The sequence below is a fragment of the Varroa jacobsoni genome, unplaced genomic scaffold (assembly GCF_002532875.2).
Source record: "Varroa jacobsoni isolate VJ856 unplaced genomic scaffold, vjacob_1.0 scaffold_71, whole genome shotgun sequence".
In the NCBI taxonomy this organism is placed as follows: domain Eukaryota; kingdom Metazoa; phylum Arthropoda; class Arachnida; order Mesostigmata; family Varroidae; genus Varroa; species Varroa jacobsoni.
In genome coordinates this window covers 80,284-100,203 of record NW_019212973.1, presented here as the reverse complement: position 1 = coordinate 100,203, position 19,920 = coordinate 80,284, and the positions used below count along the sequence as shown (strand labels likewise).

The 19,920-nt window shown below is 40.5% G+C and overlaps 1 long non-coding RNA gene across 1 annotated transcript in view; it reads left to right on the top strand.

Moving 5' to 3' along the window:
- Window positions 1–15,844: 15,844 nt before the first annotated feature.
- The window catches only part of LOC111262511 (uncharacterized), a 6,906-nt gene continuing 2,830 nt past the window's right edge, over window positions 15,845–19,920 (top strand). The window contains exon 1 of the long non-coding RNA XR_002681662.2: window positions 15,845–16,166. This is a non-coding gene — a long non-coding RNA (uncharacterized LOC111262511). The remainder of the gene's footprint in view (window positions 16,167–19,920) is intronic.

Here is a 19,920-nt window from a genome sequence, read left to right as displayed (position 1 = left end):
TACCTCCGGCGCGCCTGTCCTTCCTTCAGCGTTACGAGGATTCTTGACATGGACCTAATTTGAATCGGCCCTGTCGAATGCAACGGAGTAGTTGGCCGCATGTCCAGTCGTTGCCATTAACGCTACGACTAATGAAAGGGTATTGTCATACATTGGTACCGGCTGTATTATTTAAAATCCCTCTAGGAAACGTGTTGTATAACTGCCATTGTCAATTCATAAGACAGTATATAACGAAAAACGTTGACGACTAGGTAATACCATAAACGGGTCGGATTATGGTATCGTAATTACGTACCAGCTGAACATACATAGGGTATTAACCTAGGTGATAAAGGGGCTTAGTAATGGGGTCTACCGCAGAAGCAACAGTACAAGATCTTATTGGGGAAGGTTGTTGGGTAAGCGTTATTGAAATCAACTCAATCAGCGAACTTTGAGATACTATAATAACAATGCATATGGCGAATAGGATAAAATTGAGCCCTAGCCAAGCCTGAAATAAAGATTGCCTTGAGAAGATACTATATTTACTAATTTAAATTTGCTTTTGTCAGCAAGAAAACCAAAGACTGTGGCCGGAAATGTAGACTTATAACTTAATCCAAATCAATCACAAGTTGAATTGCAACATTAAAATATGTTGACATTTCAACATAAATGGCTCCATCGTAGATAGAGCAATGCTTTTGTCTTACAATGTACTAAAAATTGGTCCCGACCATCTATATTTGAATAACTTCTGTGATATTGCTTATGACAATAGTCCCGACGACCTACGGCGCTTTAACGCCTATGAAACCAAACATTACGCCCAAGTAAAGAGATTGATGCAACAGGTTTGCTATAAGTAATCAAACGGAAATGCGATATATATATATATATATATATATAGCAAAAATTCTATAATATCGTTTGGTGACTACCAGTTTGTTCCATCTAATCGAATCACATTCAGTTAATTATAGGCATATATAATAACTATAAAGTAGGCCTTGACAATCACCAATATTACTCGTCCATTACTAGAAACCCAATGTGTTACCTGCGTGTATGCATTTTGTCCGCTACATCTTTAATCTGCTGGACATCGGCAAGAGCTATCATAGAGCGTGACTAACGCAAGCTTCCCGGTGCAAACCTGAGCCCTCGACAATACAGTATGCCTAACTGGAGGCAACCCGATAAACGTATTCGATTGGCACATTTTACCAACCTTAACACAGTGTACCTTAACTATAAAGGGTAGTTCTTTGTTTAAGGCCGCTTAATGCACGAGGTAAACGATCGTCATTTTAACCAGCTCAATCGTTGGATGCCTCTAGGCCATGAACCAATGAAACTCTGCGGCGTACGTGAGCGGTTACAGGGTGGAATTCAATCAAATTCATAGCGCTTGACTATGTTCTAGCCGTCAAGTATCTATACCGTAATTATATTATGACTATAGCCTTCGATGTGGGTCGACAACGGCACGAGAAGATCGTTCGTTTCATTGATTTGTCCATCTTGACAGAATAGCTTTCATGCTTGTACTATCACATAGGCAAAAGATTATACTATCTAGTTTTAATTGTAATTTCATTACGAAAGCGAAGACTAATGTTCATGTTTCCTTTGCTTGCCACACTTTCATCCGGCAAACACACGTTCGATCAGAGCTAATGCTGTTTTTACCAACTGGCAGAGTTTCTAGATGATGGGAACATCTTCTACATCGTCGATGTTTCCAGCGGTATAGCCATGGCCTGGCTGTGCAGTAGCACAAAACGCTATCTAGCTCATGCAGACCGCCTACTCAAATGATTCGCGCGCTTCGAAAGCTACCGATTTTGATGACTCGTCCTTTTTTGCTAGGTTGCGCATGTCCTCGTTGTTCTCGCTATGTAGCGTATTCAAGTTTTTCTGAACTTGGTTTTCACACTGAGGTCTAGATCGAACGCGCATCGCACTTCTGGGGCGGAGCAGAAGCAGTCACCGATGCTAAGTAGGTCATACAGGATCTCATTCGGATAAACTGACAAATTCATAGATTCTCTACTAGATAATTCTAACAAAGGGGGCCGTCCATTTTCTAATGGGCCGACTCGTTCCACTCGCCCTTTGTTCTTGCTCAAGGCGATGACGTCGGTTGGATACCACCGATTGAAACTTTGCATTTGGCAGCGAACGATCGAAAAAGCGTACTCGTGTGTCCTGCTTAATTTTTTCAATATATATCCGGTTTGTTTTATAAAGCAAATATTTCTCAGGCAGATCGTTTGCGTCTTTCCGGATTTATTTACAAGATATGTTTATACAATAATGCCGTTGTGCAAAAGTTTGGTGATCTATCCAACAGACATGAATGAATTTTTCTAAACTAGAATACTGCGTGTTTGGTTAAATCAGGCTTAGAAACAAAGACCAACTGAATGTTTTTGAACTTAACCAACGATAAGCTGGGATACAATAGCACACACTTATTCTGTCGCAGCAGTGAAGAGAATGCTTGTTGGAAACTGGCGCTTCGTCTCTATGTTACAGATAAATGTCTATGTTTATACAGGGCGATGTTCTCAGACGGAGTTCGCCAGACGTTTGTTAACGACGGACTCATATGTTTATGTCCATGTAATTATGCGCATATGTGTGTGTGATGATTTTTATGATAAACTCGCTTTTTGGAATAACGATGGACTGTTACTGATAATATAAGGAATATAAGGAAGGATATTTACAGAATGTTCATTGCGAGTACATGATCGAAAATAGCTCACTGCTACCAACGATCCAAGCGTTTAGCACTAAATTTGGCAGGGAAACATCTGTAGTGCAAGGTCATAGGTCTCGTCGCTTTTTCTATTGTCGGTTGGGGCAACTGTAGATCGCTCTATTGCAGCTTAGGAAGTTTTGTCCTTGATTCATTCCCAGCCTGGAAGATAGCAGTAAGTTCGAGTTGCATTAGGTGATTACTTGTTCCATAACAGCGTCGTTACTGTCTTGTTTGTAAAGTAACTGTAACCTATACAATAGAATACATGTTAATTTGTTAGTGGTAAATAATCTGTCGTAAATATTGCTGACGACCTAAACAGCGTACCTTTAGAGAACTCCATCAAATCTTACACTATTCAAAACGATATAAATAAAATATATTAAAAAAATGAATGTCCAGAATAGCAGAATGAAGGTTTCCGTATAATAACACATAGGTCTTTTCAAACGTAAGACCTTCCTTTGGCCTGCTACCATAGTCTATTCGCTATGAAGATGGGACGAGACTTCAGCAAGTGGATTGTCTCTGGCCACAACAATGTGGATACTCCGGGCCAAAAAAATTGAGATTATACAGAATCACTCCGTAAAACGAATTATCTATGCTCTTTAAAACTGTTTTTCATCCGACATTTGTCCCTGACCTTTCGTTATGAGGTCGAGAAGGACTAGCCTAATTGAATTCAGAGCGCACCTCATGGCGGACGTCTGCACACCGTTTCCGCGGGTAAGTGTTCGTTGGATCATCAACTCTGATTTAGCCCCGTGGTGCCAACTACGCCTATTTGGTGCAGATATATACCTTGGCTTTGGACGAAATGAGACAAAATTTGAGATACGAAGTCGGAGCAAGAGTAATAAATTGTAAATTTAAATTTTCCGCATTCCTCTCCGCTTTAATGACATACACTTCTTCTTTTCCATCTTGTTTTCGGAAATGGGGTGCAAGTTTCGAAAAACGTCCTGTAGCCAAATACTCTGGGTACAAATGCTATACGCCGCTATAAAAACAAGTTTATGACGTGGCATGATGGTGCGCGTCGTCCTGAGTTAGGCGCAGCAGAAACGTGCGGGGTATCCAGTCCAAAAATATACATGGAATATGTGCCATGCTTCCCAATGGCAATAATACGAAAATCAACTACAGCTGACAACATGGCGCATCCTTAGACACTACAATGACATGATATGTTGACGATTCAAAACATCTGCCTTTCTCATAAGAAAAAGGAGAGTCTCCTTTTTCCTCTGGCAGAAAATTTGTCCTGATTCGCTTCAGTAGAGTCTGAACTGTTATCCAGCGCTAATTGGTCAGCTGGTCGGTCATGGTACCCTGACGACCTAGTACGCTCAATAAATCAAGGATGAGCCACTATTTCAACCAACAATATTTTTACCTATACGAATTTTTGTCTTGGCGATTTTTCTTGAGGTAAAAAGAAACAATCTTCCTCCCTTTTTGTAGATTAAAGAATGCCTGTTGATTTTTTTAGGTCAAACAAATGAGTGATTATTATATGGGCTAAATAGTGATAGTCATTCGCAGCAATCTATAAAAGCTGCTTTTATTTTTCGCATTCCTATACACACACACCCACACACACACACATCAACTTGTGGTTTGTAGAAAAAAAACTTAACAAAAAAAAATCTATATATTGTAGCTAATATTTAAACTTTTATTGCGAGCGAAAGCTTATTATTCTACTGAAAAATTAATCTGATACTTAAATTTATAGGTACCGCATTATTTGGACTCTGTCCGTATCGAAACCTTATCCTCCGAGTGACATAACACAAGTGCCATTTAGACTCCTGCCGGTTTCTCATACTCCCTACCCTCATCGGAGGCCTGATCTGCAGACGGCAAATTAGTTGCAGACGTTGGCCCTAACACGCTCACTCCTGCTACGGCCGGCTGGTAAAATCCAACAGAACGTAGTGTCCACCATGCGACCCTATCTCTGTCGGCATCGAATGACTTCAGGCTGACATTGGCTATGTAGGATGTGGCCGAAAAGCCCAGTAGCAATTCCTATCTCACGACACCGCTTGTTAGAGCATATTGTCCGCCGTTAAGTTTGTTGATCGTTAGTTCTGCACTCCAATTGCCCGAACATAACTTTCACGAGTAAGTTGCCACGGCGATGCTTAATTAGGATGTCTGTGAATATTTCGAACAAGTGGTGGAGAAATAGTACAGGAATTCAATCGAAGGCGCAGTGATTTTTTTCTATCTAGTTTAAGTATCGAACGACAGATATAGTGATTTTGTTTTCTAGTGCACTCAATGATAATGATCATGTTTTGCTGTAAAATCGATTAATGATAAAAAGGCTCAAAGGCGTTGCAGAAGATAAGAATTGTGATAAAAACCAGCGTCGAGTTCCCAACTAACACTAACAGTTTCGCAACAGACTGGGCGAAAATAGACGAAAACTAGGAAGGGGCATAATTATTTACGCTGAAGTAATGCCAAGTCAGCGTATTACATACAATTCGTTTTGAACGATCTTTTGGCGAGAAGAAGAACCTTTATATTCGAAAAAAGGGCCGCATATAACGGTACGCGGGTTTATGGGTTGATGTTGGGACCGAAGCGCGATCGCTGTGTGGGGTAGGCCAACTCAAAAAATTGCAAAACAACGAAGCATCTTTTTCTTACCACCTTTTTATGACCAATGGGAAACTGTTTGTTATGAACGCTTACCCGAGTGGTTCTACTGATACTGAATTGCATTACGTGCATAGATGTAGGTTTTATTCATTTTTGCTAGCTAACCCTCAACGGCTTGCAAACTAGAGGGCATCGTCACAAAGTTTTGATAAGGTCACACGATGCTGTCTGCTAAAATGGATCTGAGCTCCGGAATAACAAGTTGGAAGTTCACTACGATAATACTTTTTGTCTTGCATTTTCTAGAAAAAAAAAAAATCCATGCCTGTATTAGCTCAACTATCGCGTTTACCTCACCTAGCCGTTTCTGATCTTTCCACTTTTCGAAACTCGAAAATCTCTTAAAAGGAATCATGCTTAAAGGCTACCGAGGGAGCCCAAGAGAAAAACGAAAGCAAGACGGTCAATAACGAAGTCCAAACACTGCTCTAGCATTAGACCCAGCATGGAATATCTCAAAGCGGCTTTGGCACGATTGAAGCCCATAAAGCTGGTACAAGGTTTTATTTTCGACTTCTTCGACACAATAGAATATCGATGACATATAGTATCCATCTATAATGTACTATAGCAAACCGTACCGCATTATATCGATTTTTGCAGATATAATGCATTACTTTGAAAAATTATGGCGATATGGGCTTTGAGCTGATGCAGTCGTCGGCCATCGGTTACAACCTCTGAGGGGGAACGCAGCCAATTTCGAATTCTGTGTGACTGCTTGAACTCGTCCATACGCGCTGTACGTAGTATAATTAATTTTCGATACAAGCTGAAATGCTTTAGCTTTGGCAGATTTTATCTAGACTATAGGATCACATTTTGTATATAATAGTTGTCTTCCAATAAAATAGTATCTAACGGACGGCTATAGATACATTTCAAATACACTAGCAAAAAACTGTATATAAAGCAGTAAACCGATTCATCCGAGATAGATACAGGTAACGAGCAAAGGCCAAATCTGTTCAGCGTTAAACTCGAACAACATTTCAATACTTTTATTCTATAAAAAATGTAATTTTTTTCATTTTTAGGCCTTGGGTCTTTTAATCTTCTGGCCTACTTTATCAGTCAAAAATTGTGAATCCGTACCCTTGAAATGGGCCTAAGCAGATCCAATATCGCTTTGCTTCCGGTTACCGTTAGCTGATACGTTTTCGTCAATGGCTTACTTCACTCTTAACGAATCGATGCGACAATCGGAAGGAACGACAAACAATTTCCAGCTAATGTCATTTTGTTATCGTATAGTAACCGATCTCCTTGTTCTGAACTCACTATTTAGGCATGCAGGAACCTGGCCATCACTTAGCATCTATACGTGCAGACGAAAGCCAACGAATAGTTAACTCTTCTGGTTTCATTGCCTAGCGTAGGCCACAATAGCTCCACTGCGGCTTCCCGTAGTAACGTCGATGTCATTCCTGGTGTGGATTCGCCCGTTACTGATATATAGTGTATTTAAACGGTAGACCTTCTCATAGTAATGTAGTTAATATCATTTTAATTGAACTGAAAACTTTGAAAATACGAGTAGTCCCAATGTACAAACATCGTAAGAACGACGACCTTAGTGTCCTGGTAAGGAGCTCGAACAATATGATGTAGTCTGCCAGGGCAAATGAGGTATTATTTGCTCATAGAAACGAATCAAATCGGACCTTGCGGGAACTGTTTGACGACAGCTTCATTCTCCATAGAAAGGGTTTGTTACGTAACTATGTGAGTGACGTTCCCGCATAATGTGCGTGCTTCCGAACTGGTATGTTTATACCACAGAAACGTGCCTGCAGCAGACGATTCTAATCGTAAATAAAACGCTTGATCGCACCCATATATGAATAAATATCGAATCTGGACAGTGGCATCTGCCCTTACCATAGACAGAACTGCCAATCCGTTGAAGGCCAACGTTGAAAAACTTTTGCGGTGTATAGCGGTGTTGTGGCGCGATGCAACATGCGCGATGGAGTTTGACAAGCAGCTTCCAACAACAAATATCATCGATCGCTGCTGATGCTGCCGTTTCTGCTGGAAGCAACCAATGGAACTCGAATCTTCTGGGGGCTAGCTTGAACAGTGGACAGCGTCATGTTACATACACGAGCCATAAAAATAACAAGCACTGCACCTGCTCTGGAGCGTTTGAGTTTGTAGGATTGCTGTGCAGGTGTGCATGTAACTACCGTTCTTATATGACATCCAATTTTACGGATTGGCATGAGGTCGGCTTCATGCAGGGCTCAGGAAGCGCGTCTATTCATCCACCTAGCTGTCGAAAGGAGCTATTTGGAACAAAACGTGACCTCTTCATCTTACGTGACTTCGAAGCAGGTGCTAGATCCCTAAGCGGTACGATAACGATGAGCACATACGAACCCCTCACTTTAGAAACGAAATACCAATTTCGAAAAAAGTTACCGATTTCATTTAAAATGAAGTGTTAAAGTCGAAGCTAAGAGCTAGGCTATGAATAAAAAAAATCGTACGTTGCATTTAAGCCCGATCTGGTTTACGATAATTATAATCACTTATTGTTTTTTCAGTAACAAACAAACAGCTATTATTGATTGTCTTTATCCACAAAGTAGCGTACCTCCTCTAATCGCTTCGTATGTATACGTGCGTACTGTTACGTATTAGGGTTATCTTGCACAGTATGTTTCTCTAGTTCCACACTCCTGTTTATACGAAAGCCCATAACGAGTAGCGGTTAGCCTACTTAGGTTCTTGGAATTCTATGAGCGTTCATAACGAACGTGACATAACTTAAATGTTAGCTCAAGTTAACCACTTGTAATCAAAATGTGTACGATGAACACACTTATCATGACCTTGTCTAGAGTAAGCTGGCTGAATTTCACACAGGCCTTACACTTCTTTCTAAACACAGATTGTTACGTGTTTATATGTAAATGAAGTTGCATACAGAACAGAACTAGGGGTGGTAGCCACTTCTACTTCGGGTCGTTATACTCGCCTATTCCAAACGAGTGGTAAAGGGAGGAGTTAACGATATTGGTCTGGAAGCATCGTATAATATTGATTTGATACTAAGTTCGTTAGTGCTGTTTCTGCGAAGATGTGGATAGGCCTAATTTGACATTTTATTGGCTACTCGTTTGCTCAGAAATGCTACTTTACTAGAGAAGCTGCCATACCCCACCTCGGTGCATACGCGCTCTTGAACGCTATAAATTAACTCCATAATTATTCTTACCCTAACTGTTATTAGTACTGTAATGTATCTCTAGCTAAACACACGTAACTAGCGTATTGGTAACAGCGGCCAATGGCAGGCCAAGTTTTACGTGGTTACCAGCGTTACAAATATGGTCATTATAAAAATCCTTCGCTTGACTGATTCACTATTTAGCAAATTCACTCTGAAAAATTGAGGCGAAGGCCTGTCACACCCTGTCCTTTGAGGTCATCCTACGCCCGCCTAATGGCCGTGATGGTGAAACAGTAACATTTTTATATAGCATTAACTTAAGCATTTACGACAACGCTGAAATATGTAACAAACCATAAACTATCTTTGGGAGCCAGCACGGAACGATGCTTCAAGCAGTTTCTAATGGCAGGAGTGGACGTACAACTAAAGACGCATCCTATGCCTAAGCGTTTTTTATTCCAAAACGATAGTATTTTAGTAGTATCTTAGTTTTCTGGACGCTCTTAAAAAAATGTTTTTATTTACTTTTATGTTATGTCCCTATGTTAGAAAATACAATGCTTAAAAGTATTATACGAGACTACGTATCGCTGCTGCTGCTGCTGGTGAGAACTTCGACGCATAGATAATGGTATTTCACAGTTTCGCTTAGAAGGACATTGACAACGGTCAGATGAGCCGCTGATATAGGTGACAAGAAGCGAATCTTAATGTAAGTGATAGGCAGAAAGTTGTTTTTAAAAAACGATAGTTTTATGCAGTTTATATAGGAGCCTACGTAGTACGGAAGGTGGGACAGAATTTCCTCAAGAAATAAGATTTCTATTTGTAGTGAATTTTCATCCCAGTGTTTGGGAAAAGTTTAGTACGCGGAAGCATACAGTGAAGGTTGCTGAAGTTACCAAGATAGGTACGGAAGAATATGTATAAGCATTTGGGTCATTAAGAATTGTCATCTCAAGGGAGTGCTTTACCGCGCTGGTGAATCATGAGGGTTCTCGGACGTCGAGTGCCTTCTGTCCGTTATAGAATTATGTGAATCAGTTGTAGTGGCCTGGCTGAGGTTCACTTCAGCTATGGAGTTTTCAATTAGGCAAAGAGGCCTAGGTTTTTAGAAAATGCAGCGGAGGTTTTTCCGTAGGCAGGACTACTGCTATCCATACAGTATATAGATGCGTATGGTTAGAGATGCGATGGGCAGACATTAGCCAAATTAATAACAACTATATTGCGAACGTGCTGATGTAGCTAACCGGCTGTGCTACAAAAATGGTATGTATATATATAGCACCATTTCTTAGTAAAATGTATGAAAGGGGATAGTTTATATAATTGTTCACGACCGGTTGCAAGTGGAACTAAAGTACATTTTACTCGTTGCTTTTAAAATTATAAAATGGTATTACTCCCGATTATGGCGAGCATAAATGGATGTATTTATCAACAGAGCACTTAAACAATCCAATGATAAATAATAAAAGCGTTTTTATCATACCGTCTGCTTCTATTTGCAAGATTAAGCTGTACGTAACTTTCGGAAAGGAGTGTACGTGCAACCCCCGGCTTAGAAATTCCCTTACGTTTGTTGTACGTATGCAAACAGCTCGTCTTTACTCTGCAGTGCTCAACAAATTCAATGAGGTCATATTATGGGTAATTCAAAATCAATTGTGCACGAGCCATCTCTCTGATGTATCGGCGCTCAGACAAGGCATGAAGAGCGTAGCCTTCGCAGAAGGCACAATAACTGTAATGCTATCAAGGCCTCGTATTGTAATCTTCAAAATGGATTTGGCGGAGCCATTGGGCTTTGATACGCTAAACGCCTTTTCGCTTTCTCTTTCGTCAAGGTTTCGGACCTATTCTGGACAAAAATAAGGTGCCGTTGCGGTAACTTCTTTTTACCAGTTAGAGCAGTGATCATCTGGCTTGAGCTATCTGTGTATTAATAAGGCTTGCTATTTTCTATAAGCTTAGTCCAATTTCACGTTCAATATGCGGTTCCTTCAACATTCACATTATCTCAGATGTACAAAACAGTGACCGTATCGGAAAAAAAAAAGTCGCTTGCTAAATCTGGAAACCTTCACGGCCGTTTTTCAGAAAGAATTAATAGTGCAGATAAACTATTTTTCTCTAACGAAATAGAAAATTAAACCTTTTCGCTAGGGATAGACTTACTAGACTTCGACTATAAACAAGAGATAGATTGTTATTCGAGACGTCCTAGATAAGCATAGGACGAATTCGTTGGAAACCATTTCGATATGTGGCTTTTACCTAAAAGATAGCTTAAAACCCCCCGACGCAATGCTGACAATATGTCGCTCGACTGACCCAAACTCCTACAGCCAGAAAGGGTCAAGCAAACCGATTAGGTTTGCATAGATAAACTCATACAGATTGCGAAGATGGTTTATTACATGCTCGAAAAGTTCCGGGTTTAATTTAGATACTCCGTGTCGTCCCTCAACAACGTGTTAGGGGCTCGATCACTCGTCAGTAATGATTTAGTACGCCAAGTATACGCTTCTTGTTGCCACAGCTGATCTTAGTTATGATGATACTTCAGGTTAGATGAAAGGAATAGCGGCGATGTGGACGAGATCGTAGGCGAAGAGCTATACTTATTTTTTGCCCTGTTTTAAATGAACATGCCACTTTTCTATATATATATATGTACATAAACGAGGATCACTGCCTTAAGTCCCGCCTATGACGTCTAGCACACTACTGATGTGATCGAATGAATAAAATAACATGCCCCAGCGCCTTCATCGACGATGTTATCAATTAAATCATTATTTCAAGCATAAACAATTTTAGGACCGAAACCTTCCAAATGTGGAACGCCACAGCTGAACGGGTGACACTACGGCTCATGTGAAGGGGAATGCACCATGCTCAAGCAGTTGAACAGTCATCGGAAAGCATCTCTTAGACGTTGAGCCAACCACAAAACATTTTTGTTAAGCTTCGACCCAAAGCTTGAGCTGCGTAAACAAAGGTTGCTTCTGCAACAGGAATCTACCTTAACCTAGTATTCGTTTTCGAGCAATTGCCTCTATTACTTTGCACAGCCCGTTGCGAGGTCCGTCGTATTTCATTATCGATCACAGCAAGATTTGGTGCTCCGTCAAATAGAAACTGGCGTTCTAAGCGTGGAACGAATCCAAAATAACAGCAAAGAAACAAAAAAGGAGAGCTTCGATAGCAGCGCGTACCGTACGCATTCCTCATCGAATCAGCCTGTTGAAATATCCCAAGGCAAGAACACTAAACTGCTACCAGGCGCATGTAACCTAACGGATCCGTTCCATTGAGCCGATGCCAATGTCCACTGTTTATATACCCTGCTTTCAGAAGTCAACAGCCTAAAGTTTCTATATGTTAGGGACTCTAGCGTGCGTATGTTGATGCCACTTTGAACAGAATAAAAATGTTATCACTCTGATGAAGGCGACATCGGGGTTTCGGAGGGAATCATCGCGTATTGATGCCTGCATCATTATCTAGATTTTAGCAATGCTTTTAAATGACTCACTGGCATTTGTTTCTATAATAAAATATTGTTTGTTAACGAAAATTTGTTTTCCGCAAAGGAAAAGGCATTCCCTACGTAAATGTGTCACAACAAATCGTACGTTCATATATGAGATTTTTCGATGGGACTGCTTGTTATGTTTTTGTGAATCTGACAATGTTGTTTAAATAACGGCTGCATTTACCCAAGTAAGACGAAACGAATATCAAAGGTGATGTTAACGAGAACGAGACAGATCCTGAGATTACTTCGACGCGGGCCAACCCTATCGTACATAGCATGACTTCAGTCTTCCGGACCTTATACAGGGCACGACCCTAGATTAGGACAAACTTTGGCGGGCTGATTGTCGTAACGGGGATGTGCGTATACACCATTCGTCATATTGAAATAAAGATAATTCTTCGACAACAAATCAACAGACCTGTCATGAGAAACAGCTTCTCGATTTAAAATTTCCTTTTTCGTCCAGAATTGACCGTCTATGCTGCTGTCATTCTTTGTATAATCGTGCGCTCTCAATGCTAATAAGCATTGGTAACACGATCAGAAAATTGTTAAGATATTGATTTCATTGAGATACGGCCTTAGAAGCAAAGCGCGATACCCCTGTATAGAGTCCATGACGCTCCATAAATGCTTCGGATAATTTACTTCGGATGCGCTATTAAATTAAAAAAAAAAAACTCGCCAGTTCCCGATTGCAGAATCCTGCAGGCTGTTAGTAGAAGTAAGTCTTTCTCCGAATCGTAGCAAAGTATATGAAAAAATCAGCCGATTGACCCACGAAATTGCATGTTTAAATGTGTTTGTTTTTTGCTGTATTTCCGAGCAGTCATAGGTCATCTGTTTACTTTAATTGCTTCAGTTTCTGAATAAACTGTGGTGGTTTAGGAAGCAATAAAACGAGTTTTTAGTTGTGACAGGGAGGCCTAAGACGCGCTCACAATTGGCCCGCGTAGTCTTATTGGACTGGCGTAGTCGATTCACCGTGAAGTAATTTTGTACCAACAGGAAACCATACAAAACAGAGAGCGCAAGCGTTTTCAAGCACGACGGCCAGTCGTGCTTTTCGCGTCCTTTGGGTAATCTGCTTTCCGAATCGTCAACTTTATTCTTAGGTAAATAAAGGAACTCACGGATTTGATTACCCTGTAGCTGAGCCACAGTAAGTCCGTCGATGTTAGCGGACTCTCGCAGCAGAATGTCATTATTTTCGTTTTTCAGATGGTTGTCGTGAATTTACGTTTCTCAATGTCTCTGGATGCCCACCGGGGCTAGTTGGGCATGGTATTATTCCTGGTAAATGAAAAGAGGTATTTAACGTACAGTTAAAAGATTAACCATAGTGCATCCCTTCTTAGTCACCAGTCAGCAGATCGGTGATCATTAGTGAAAACAAGGATGGACCTAGATCTTCCGTCTTGCGTCAGCCCTGTGGCCTGTCCAACTAAGCAGCAATTTCGTCGTAGTAGAAGTCCGCGTTCACCTGTAAAATCTCTCTGGGCAGCGTCACGATAATTTGGGTTCCAGCCCGGGCTAATCTGAGAAGCGCGCCATTCCGGAGGTCGTGTAAGATCTAAATCGGCAGTCAACAAACGTTGCATACAGGTATCACTAAGGGCGTGTTGAATGTTCTCTAGAGGAACCGCATAAGCTGGTTAAAAGCCAGGTTGTTTTTGTTTAATAATACGAGGTAGAGATATTGCTAGAACTGGTTTGTGAACAGTTGAGATAATAAATTGTTTCTGATGATAGAACAGTCCCAATATTTTTTAGGACCTCTCTACCGCATATTTTTTAGAAATAAATGGACATTACTAATACTAATTAATAAAAATCGTAGGTCGAATTTTAAGAATCCAAATGATAATAATAGTAACAACCTTAGTTGGAAAACTAGTGGTTGTACTAGGCAGGTTCAGATCTTCACTACCTTATGGCTTAACCTAAGCATAAAAGGCCGACCCGCAATTTTATGTCAAACATAGGACGGTCCCATAGCAACAACCTTTAGCTGAAAGTTATCAAATCTTTAAAATTAGCGACTATGGTCACACAATAAGTCACTTCTCGACGCGAACTTGCTTCATAGTATCGGACTTGTTGTTATCGTTCTGAAGCAATCGTTCAAGATCAGACGGAGCTCAATATCAGTGAGACGAAATGAAGCGTGTGGCTGGATTGTAACCGGGTTTCGCTCGCATTAGCAGCCTAATAGACTAACGCTAAAGCGTGTTACAACGTTAGCTTCTATCGTATGTGCATCATTTCACAACGAACGCTACAAAGGGCATTATGAAGATATGATTCTGTTACCTCATACCTTTTGTTGCCAACGGCAAGTAACATTCTGCGACGCAGCAAGCCTCCACTACGTTACTGATGGGCATATATAATAATAGAGTAAATGTTTCTGGATATTAGAAGACAAAACCATACGGGTTTGTGTCAGCGTCGCGGAAGCGGATCGCACGTAATCGAATTACGTAGACGTTCAGCTTACCTTAGCTATTATTCCCACTTGAATTATTATGATAGGAAATTGTTTTTGTAATAGTCAGGCGCCTGTTTTAGGCTCCTAGGCTAGAGAAATCTCGACTCAGATGCAATATGCTCTACATCAATATTACGCTTCAATATATACCAAATCCTGTGTACAGGCTAGTCTCACCGTGATCGTCCTCACGATCATATCAACGACAAGTAGCTTGCTTCTGGGGGCATTTGTATGTCAAGTGTCCACATTAAAGTCATCGAAGACTAGGAAACAAATGGCTACATTAAGGCAATAATTATATTTAGGACGTAATGCTAGCATTCCCCGTCGGTTCTATCTTTCGTTTAAGCTAGGTGTATATTCCGGAAGTTAGTTTTGCATATGACTCATTTTTGATAACATTACTTTCTTTGCGCCGCGGCGCTATTCCTATCGATACATCGATCTTGAAGCTGAGGTCTATTACCTGGCGCTTTCAATAGCCGTAAAACATATGTTGTTGCACAGATATTGGAAGCGACGGAAATGTCATTTCGATAAACGACATCGCTGCTCGCCTGCGCTGCTGTGGACAGATGTCGTCGTATGTCATCGTCCGTACGCCAGACGTCACACGGAAAGCTCCCTTTTGCCTCCGGTGCGACGGACTGTCGAATTTATGTGACAGATAGACGTTTAGTCCGTTTTCTATTTGTCTCAGTTTCGAATTGTGCGTACATTTTACATTAAATCTACACATTCGTTTCGGACAAATGAAGAAAGCTCGAACTGCAAAGGCCTTCTTCCATCGTATGAGACTGAGGTCAAGTCACGATCGATTCTACCGCCCCCCAATCCGTTGTACGTGATTGCTTGATAAGCCAAAATCACGATACGAATATAGGATCCGCAAACGAGCTATTCCCCGAACATTTTCCCACTGCGACCGAAGGCAAAATCCATAGCGGGTATGTGCGACAAGGTCAACACGCGTCAAGAAGATAGCCAAAAAAGCTATGAGAAAGAGGCTATGTAACGATAAAAATTTGAGCAAGATGGAGAACGTTTGATATCACACTGAGCAGATTTCATTCAATTGCTGGCACATCTCGTCAGCAGAGGCTTACTCATGCACATACCATACGCACACATATATAACGTGCATTACGATCTGTATCAGTGTCTTCGGGCGTTCAGGTGGACAACTCGCAAAGAAATCCAGGGGCCGTTTCGCCTGCTAAAAGCAAGTTGTGTTCAAGTAGCCATAGGTGACGAGAGAGCGGTTCACGGTGAAGTCGTTATGAGTCTGAGTAAATCAGTGAGCCTACATCGTGTCGGAATAATGAGGAACGAATATATTTGCTAGAAAGGATAGCTTTTGCACAAAGCAACGATTTCATGTAATAGAAACTTTTGCAAGCGAAGCACTCGTGAATTACATAATTGGTGTCGTATCCCAGACAGATTACGTTCAGTCGGCTCGAAATGTTGCCTTTTTTCGAGGATTTTCATATCTAACGGAACCGAGGTATGTAAAAAAGACAAACGAAAGTTTCCTAATTGAAGGCCTATATTTAATCAGGCATATTAAACAAATACACATATTATTTATTGAAAGCGGCTATGCAATAGCGTCATCATTGATGACCTTCACTAAGTAGACTTAGTTGACTAATGGAGCCTTCTACGTTATTGCGATCAGCATATGTGAGCGACAAAAGTCAGAGAAAGAAGATCATTCGATCGAAGAAACGCTTCGCCTGTAGTCGTTTAGGTAACTTCAGTGCTCATCGAGGAGCACTGAGGACTGTGAGAAACTAGTTGAAGTCGTCTATTGAGGCTGGCGCTATCATTGTTACATACGACACAAAATATTGGTCAACATATCAGCTTTACATGTATATCCATGGCACGCTCCCCGAAATGCACATTCTATTCGAGCTCTATTGAATCAGCTGATAAATGAGGAGAGGGCAGTATGTTGCAGAGTCACCGCCATTAGAGTGGTATCATAAATTCATCGAGCCAAATACACGATCGATACATGGTTTAGTGGTAGACATGGTGTTTGGATATTTAGATACATGTAGGGCATGTTTGCCTTTCTATTTTACATTGTGCTCTGCGTTTTTGCCCTTGGGGTCAAAACATTACATTGCTCTTAATGTTAATCAAGTTCTTCGTCGTGACGCTTCCATTAAAACTGGTGCTTTTCGCTGCTTTGTAATTGCTAGTTTCAACAAAGTCATTATCTGATTAGGCAAGGTCTACGTACAAGTCATCTGTTTCGTTTTGACGCTGTCTCCTAAAACGTACGACAATATCAACTTATCCTGTGAAAAACGTACGGTATAAACGCTTACCATCTGCAACGAGGTGCGCTCAAATTTAACGTTATATGAACCGAACGAAAATCGCAATCATGAAAAAAGGAAGGAATTAATTAGCGGAGCGTTAATTAGAAAGGTCTCTCAACTTCGCCATATTCAACTGATATCCGTGAGGCTTATAGGCGGGCAAATGAAAAATTCTAAATAGCTCCGGAGTAGTGCGTGAAAGTGCGCTCAGGGCAATAGAGCAAACAGAATGCGGATAAATTAGCATTTGCCGTCAGACAAACAGCTCAGTTGCAATTATCGTGGAGTACAGGGGCATTTGAAGTACATAAGGCATGCGCCTCTGCTCAAGGAAGTCACCGTGCACGGAGTCGCTGAAAACCACCTTGCAATGAATCCCTTGATTAATGCGCAAATAATAGCAAATCGCACCGCAAATAACCACAAACGACCTTGTGAAGATTACACTGGGTATATTGAAAATAGGTAGGATAGAGAAGCATGTTTCAAACAGGAATCATGAGCTCTAATACAGAATGAAAACGAAGGATATAAAAGGCATACAAGGCTTTGAAAAGGCCATACTGTCAAGGATTCTCCAAGAGCTGACGCAAACTATAAATATGAGACTATGGAAGTCTACCACTTAATTGTTGCAAATATTGCGTTTAACCTAAATTGAAGCATGCCTGCACTCGCAGGTTACTCCCCCGTGCAAGTATGATTATGTTACGATATACGGAAACTATATGACCCTCTGTAAGGCTGAAGCAGAAGGTGGTCAAAGTGTAGAGTTAGATTGTACACTTTGTGTACTTTATACTATTTCTTATAGAGTTCGTGTTTAACTGTGGGATATCGCTAATATACGGACGTCATCTCTGTCCAGAAGGTGTATTTTCTATTTTTTAACGGGATTACGTCAGTGGAAAAGGCGAAAAGAAAACTAGCTAACACGCTGCTGCCAATCCCTCGGGGATATGGCTTTTCATAACATTAGGAGAGGATTCCCAGCTCAATTTTCTCCAGAAATTTCTGTAGATTTTATTTTTTCCCTACGTATTCCTTTGTATTCCGAGGGCGTTTGCAGATTTACTTACTTCGCGTCCGGACAGCTAGAACATAGAACACCCGTTTTTTTGAGGATTCCTTTAACTTGCCATAGCTCGTCTCGGTGTGCCTGGCAAATGTGGGACACGAGATAGAGAGTCTATCCTGGTACTGTTTCTTTTATGGTCGTTCAACGATGCTGTACTGACCGTAGGCTGATGTGCAATACGAATTTAGGCAAGGAGGACGTACTCGGACAATTGCCAGTCAAAGGTTCGCGTTCTTATGTAACGATGGCGCGAGGAGACTCATGTATTTTGTTTCACCGGTCTTTTTACCAAAACTTTTCAGCTTTTTTATAACCTATTGGGATTTACATTTTTCCTATAGTTCTTTAATATTCTACTAGTGGAATTGCTTCGCTAATTAACGAACAGTCTTGTTTGTTTGGTCTAATTAGCTTCGTAGGTAGTGCACCTTATTCGGGTCTTGAAGGCGTATAGTCGTCAGGCCTAGACTCGAATAATTCAAGTTCTCAATGGATCTCGTTGTGGTATTAGAAGTATTCAGGGTAGAGTTACCGATATTTTTATGGGCCATCAGGTTCTAGTTCGGTGCAACATGCTTGCCATCTGCCCTCCCCTTTGCATACACAGTGCATGGAATAATGTCAGAAAAGCATGCGTTCGTAAAAAAAGATATAGCTCAAATACTAGTTTTTTTTTTTTGCTAAGTGTGGTCCTTTGATTTCGTACCGTAGTAAGCCTTACATCGACCTGAGTGTTTCACTATAAAAAAAAAAAGAAAAAAAAATTGTGGAATAGGGTTCCTCGTCGGATTCGAACGATCGAAAAAGTTTCAAGCTGTGCAATATGTCCGTTAACGGTAGTAGCCTGCAACGTACGTCATAGTCTTGTTCGATTCCTTTATTTATTACAGATAGTATGTAGATTTAAGAAAAAAAAAACAAAGCATTACTACATTATTCTTCATTTTTCTTAGCAAAATAACGCCCGGCCCTGTTGCTATGTAGATAACGTAATATTCGAAATTGACTTGCATTCCGCTTTCAATAGAGGAATATATAAATAAATATAGAAAGCTTAAACTACGCTTCGTCGTGTGGTTGAGACTTGGGTCTCAGACGCCTTTTCTAAGCTGACGAATCGAACTGTCCTCATGTATGGCTGGCGTCCATTGTAATCTGTAGAATATATTTATCTCTATTTATTCCCTATTGTTCCGCAGACTCGCCCAAACTTAGTTCTGGGCTGCGTCATTTTAATCAAGCCAATAATTAGTGCTTTTTCCCAACACGATTATTATGTAGCATAATGCTTCACCGAGCTGATCCTCTTCAGCGATCGTTTTACGAGCATGTCCTTAGGATCAGCCTTCAGTACTGGTAACAAATAAATAAAGACGTTTAGAGAAAAGACCTGTTCTTGGATGTCAACTTAATTAGTTTGTTCATTTTTTTTTATACTTGTATATATCTTTTTTTATTTATGAACATATACATATATAGATGTGTGACATAATAATAATATTGTTATATATATATATATATATATATATATATATATATAATTAATATAATATAATAATAAATGGGCTATTGTATATACATATAGTAGCCCGTTTATTCAACGAACAAGTCGCTCGTATATCGAAACGGTAATAACTGATTAGTAGTAAATGGAGTCGGTAATTAAAGAAATGTAAGATAATGATATTGACATACGGCGACAGAAGTAGGCTAGCGCTTTTGACAAGTAAGACTACGGTTGCGTCCTAGATAATAGTTACCTATGGAAGGATAGTTGTATTTTTACTGTTTTTGTCGCGGTTACTAGTTAGTACTACTACAGCTGCTTTATCGCTGTTATTATGAGC